General features: G+C 41.8%; 1 non-coding gene across 1 annotated transcript; it reads right to left on the bottom strand.

The window, feature by feature from the left end:
* Nucleotides 1-3,258: 3,258 nt before the first annotated feature.
* Nucleotides 3,259-3,330, bottom strand: trnap-ugg. Its single transcript has one exon. It is a non-coding gene; the product is annotated as a tRNA-Pro (tRNA).
* Nucleotides 3,331-5,527: the final 2,197 nt, after the last annotated feature.

The raw sequence follows: 5,527 nt of genomic DNA on the forward strand, positions 1-5,527 counted from the left end.
TTTCACGATTCAGCTCTTAGTGTTGTCTTTTTAAATACAATGGTTTGTAAGTATTCATTGAAAAATAAAACGGGTGTTTAGTTTGCTGGTTTGTACACTGATTCAGTTTGTATGGTAATGCTTTGCTGGGCAGGGGCAAAAATATTGTTTGTGCATTCCGCCCGTCCTGTCCTGCTACCGCCCATTCGGGAGTTGAGTACGGTTACCAAGAGATGATCTGTTTGTTTGTGTTTAACAAGATTTTACGTTTGATTAAAGAAAGTGCCCCTTTCGTAAAAGGTTGAAATCACTGTTTATAGTGTCTGGTGAGGAGCCAGTAGTTCATAGGCCCTGCATGTATCCAGAGATTCCTCCCCTGCTGGAAGGTATGTGGCATTGAGTGGATATAGTTGTGCTATGAAACAAGCCACATTCAAATACCCCGAAAACATTCACAGGTGAAAAACGATAAGCTGAGCAAGGGATCAGAGTCACCTGTAGAACTGGAATCTGAGCTTGTCTCAGAAGGGAAAGAAAATTGGGATGTTTTAAATATCAAGCTGTAAAATGTTAATTGTAATTAAATTCAATAGGAGAATTACAGTTAATTCTGATAGATCAGAATCCTGCTCTGCGAGGAATGCTACCCAAAAGTTTACACGCAACTAAGTTCCCTCTCCTTCAGTTTAAAGAACGTCCTCAAGTCAGGGAATAAGATTTCAATGTTTTATTCAGAGAAGAATCATGTGCAATACAAATATTAAGACACACTGGACAAATGGTCTAAAATGTGAGATTAATTTGTGAGCAATTGACTGCCACGGTTTGTGCACAAAATACAGTCACTCCACTTTACAATGTATTCTGTAAAGCGCTTTGAGATGCCTCAGCAACTGATAAGGCGCTATATCAAATGCAAGGATTATTGTAGGATTATTTATTATAAACTTTACAGTGGGGATATACTTGTACAGAATCGAGGGTGCTCTGTCGAGCTGAGCAGGAAGTGTAATTTTCCACCCAACAAACTTTCATCTGCCTTTGTGTCAACTGGACTTGCTGTTTGAATTACTCTTGTCACCTGCTTTCTTATCTTTAACATCGGAACCAACACCAAACATCACAACTGAGCAACAAAGTCTCAAAGAAAGCAAATCAGAGTTATTGATGTTATAGCCTAATACTACTAAAAAAAAGTAAAACAATTTGAAGACACAGTAGTTTACCTCCATTCTTTTTTTAGAAAAAAAGTTTTCAAATTAAAGCTGCAAGAAAGTGACGTTGGCGTAACTTGGGAAGAATCTTCCCAGCTCCAGGAGGAATTAACAACTTGGAAATGTTAGCTTTTGTTCACAATCCTTTGGACTTGTAGCTTCGGCCAGCTGCATTCCTCGCCCTCTTGTACAGCGAATAGCTGCTGCCCTGGAACAAGGGACAGTATTGCTCAGTATGAGCATTGTCGCCGCTTGCGCTGCAGAGCGGGCATGTGTAGCTCCTCAGAACTGGACACACAACCTTCCCCTCGTTATCTTTCAGAATATGAGAGGCGTAGATATTTAGGGATTCACCGTTATTTTTGCAAAACATACAAAGCTTCTTCGATTTCTGGCTTGCCTCGTAACTGGCAGGTGCTGGTGAAGTGACTGTGCTGTTCAGCACAGAGGCAAATCCAGGCTTGCTTTGCCCTGTTCCATCGGGTCTCCTCCATGTGCTCACTGGAAGCAGGGAATTAAATTGACCCTGTATGAATTGCCATCTGTCCATTCCACCTCCTTCATGCTCAACTGTAGGCCAGCCCGTGATGCCAGATTGCTGACCATACACAGTGTCCTGTCCTGTGATCGTCTCACAATTCGGATTTATCGTTGCGCCTTTCAGTCCAGCCAAGTGGCTTGTCCTAACTTGCCTGGTTGAACTGTGACTGAGCAATGCTGCTGCTTGGCTTTGAGATTCAGACACACTCTCCTTCAGATCATGTTTGGGGATACCCAGTGACAACCTCTCCTCATATCTCTGCTCATTGGGGAGGCCAAAGTTTCTTAAACCACTCACCGTGCGTCCAGATTCAATAATGTTTCCAAGCACTTTGTTCAGTCCCAGATAATCTTTCCACAGATCAAATGCAGGGCCTCGCCACTCCATCAGCGTGTCTTGTCCTAAAGCTTGTTACAATAAGAGTGTAGCAAGGGTCTGATTGAATGAGGAGTCTTGGGAGAGGTGGGAGTGGTTTGTATAGTGGAAGAGGTGGAATTGGCTGGAGATTGTTATCAGTTGTTGTCCAAGGGTCAGGGCAGAATAATGCTCAGTGATGTACTGAACATGATAATTTTGCAGTTTTATTGTGCAATAGGACAATCTCAAGTGACAGCTAATCCAACTCCAGCCAGATTTTGACTCAGGAAAATCACAAGATTTATTTTACGTCGCCAAAGGCTTTATTCCATCCAGGGGAGGGAAGGGTCATAACATTGAAACTCTGGAATAACACCTCAGTAACTCCCAAAACTTTGCAAAGCAACTTTATTCACATACACAATACAAAATTGACTATAAAAAAAATATTTTTTTTATTGCAAATACCAAGCAATGGCATGTTTAGAGGCTGTTTTCCTCGATACATTTGTGTACATAGACTTGTACTTGCCCTGACGCAGGTGGCAGAAGTGCTTGGTGTGGGCTCTATCCCCGCTCACATTACACAACTGGCAGGTATATTCCCTCAGAACTGGGCACATGATCTTTCCCTCGTTGTGTTTCAGAGCGTGAGAATTGTGGATGTGTTCTGATTCCTCATTCTGTTTATAAAATGCACAAATGTTCTTTAACTTGTGCCTTGCCTTATAACTGTTAAGTGATGACAGAGCAATCTGTTGCTCAGCTTAGAAGTAAGTTCAGGCTGGCTTTCCTCTATTCCGTCAGGATTGTCAAAGTGTTCATTACAATTGTGGAGTGAAATAGACCTTCCAGGAATCTGTCCATTTCTCCTCCAGGCCAAGCTTTAGGGCTGCCTCTGCAGCCGGAATTCTGACCAAATAGAGCTGCCTGTCATTTCACCCACAATAATAATTCTTGCATTTGATATATCTTCTAGATGTCTCAAAGCACTTCACAGAATAGACTGTAAAGTGAATTGACTGTATATTTGTGGGTGAAATTGCAGCCAATTGTGCACAGCAGTGTCCCACAAACAGTCGTGGATTGAAGTGACCAATTTATTATTGTTTTTATTCTTGAGGGATTATTATCAAGCGTGTGGAGTAAGGAAACTTGCCCAAGATTTCACCCTGCCAGGAATCGAACCCAGGTCTCTCGCTTCCAAAGCGAGTGCTCTAACCACTGAGTTACAGGACTCCAAATGTACAGTCAATTCACTTTACAGTATATTCTGTGAAGCGCTTTGAGACGTCTAGAAGACGTGAAAAGCACTATATCAAATACAAGGATTATTATTATTATTGTGTCACAATTTAGAAGATCTGTACTCATGCGCTGTGATTCTGCGCTACCATCCACTAAGCCTGGTCTTTACATTCTTCCTTCCACCTTCTTTCTGTACCCACTGTGCTCATTTCAGACAGGGGACTTATTCTGAGTTGTCTTGTTAAACCGTCATTGCTGCTGTCTCATATTGTGATGGAAATCGACACGCTCTAGAATTACCATCCAGCTTCTCGTGTCCCTGCTGGTTGGCAAGTCCAGGTTCTCTTAAACCAGATCCAATAATGTTTCCAAGCACTTTATTCAGTCCCAGATAATCTGTCCAAAGGTCAAATGCAGCTCTTAGCACTTCCATCTGTCTGTCTGTCTGTCTTGTCCTACAGCCTAAAAGTGTAACAAGGGTCCGATTGAGTGAGGAGTCTTGGAGAAGTGGGCGTGGTTTATATGGGTTTTCACAAAAGGTTAGTAACAAGGGAATCTCAGATGTTTTGTGGACGACTTTCTGGAACAATGCTGTCACTGGCTTCAGAGATTAAGAGCAGCATTCAAACAGAGTTCAAGCAGGTCCCAATAGCAGCTCTCTATCAATCCCTGACTCAACTTCCTTCTTCCCTCTGGCACACCAGCAGTCAAACACAAGTGAATGCAGTTGGGCATTCTGTGTCTTATAATGCCCTCCCAGAAGTGTCTGTCAGGATGTCGGAGATACAACAACAACAAAATTACATTTGTAGAGTGCCTTTCATGTCAGGAGGACCTCCCAAAGCGCTGAATGTACATCATTGGTTCTTTGTGAGTTTGATGCGCATATTTCACCACAGAGACGACACGAGTGTAGGAATAAAAAAGAGATTTTGTCCTTTTTGAGATCAAAAGCTTTGGAGCCAAGTGGTCTGCAGTGAGTGGCAGGTTAAACATTTTATTTAGTCTAACCTGCTGAGTGTTCCCAGTGATCTCTTGGGTTTTATTTAGTGTCATGTTTCACACCTGATATAGGCCTCAATAGTCTTTTCACAGATTGTTAAATGGGAAGGTGTTAACTGGGAAGAAACAAGTAAATACAGCCGAAACAAAAACAGAGATTGCTGGGAGCACTCAGCAGGTCAGGCAGCATCTATGGAGCAAGGAAAGTGGGTTAGCATTTCGAGTCCTGATGAAGGGTCATGGATCCGAAAAGTTGACCCACTATGCTTTCTCCATAGATGCTGCCTGACCTGCTGATTGTTCACAGTGATCTCTGTTTTTCTTTCAGATTTCCAGCATGTGCAGTATTTTGCGTTTTAAGTAAATACAGCTGTTCAGGTTCGACTCACAGCTGGACTTCCTTTCCCACATCCGGTCCCTGGCAGGTTCGCCTTCCTCCATCTCCGCCATTTTTATATGTTTAATCCTTTAAACCAACTGTAAAACTATTTCTAAGTTATTATTTCCATTTTCTAAGTAGAAGAATTAAAAACAAAACCAATTTGGAAGATCAGTAGTCCTTTATTACTTACAATAAAATTGTACATAAAAATTATACCAGTATTCTCTCTGTTCAGGTGGATGTTAAAAGATCCCGTGATACCCTAGTGTTCCGGTCATTAATCCTCCACATAAATTAGTTCTTGACTTGGTGGTTGTTTGTGAGACACACACTGTGTGTTAAATGGCTTAAAAATAAATATACTTAACAGTAATTCTCTGAAGTGGTGAGATTTTTGTGATATAGACACTATATTTAATAATAATGTACATATCCATAGATAGTTGGATAGAAATAGCCTGCAGGGCCAAAGGTTGAGAGCAGAACTTCATAGTGGCAGGATTCAGTGATGGAGTCAGGGAGAGGAGATGTGAAACTGTTCAGTGCTACAGACTCTTTGTGCAATCTTCCAAACACCAGATTGTATCTGCTACACATTTAGTTTGGTTTTCTTGAGCGAAAGCTGTGTGATCCAGCCACAGTTCCATTCATTGGTCAGCGAGTTTTCTAACAATTCACAACCCACCGACAGCAATGAATGTTGATTGTGACTTTCACTGATAACTGCAGGCAGTCTTTGACCCTACAGGCATTCTCTACTGAGGTTACAGGTGATCTTTACCTGCACTGTGGCGATCACTACCA

This window comes from Callorhinchus milii, unplaced genomic scaffold, assembly GCF_018977255.1.
Source record: "Callorhinchus milii isolate IMCB2004 unplaced genomic scaffold, IMCB_Cmil_1.0 Scaffold29, whole genome shotgun sequence".
Classification (NCBI taxonomy): Eukaryota; Metazoa; Chordata; class Chondrichthyes; order Chimaeriformes; family Callorhinchidae; genus Callorhinchus; species Callorhinchus milii.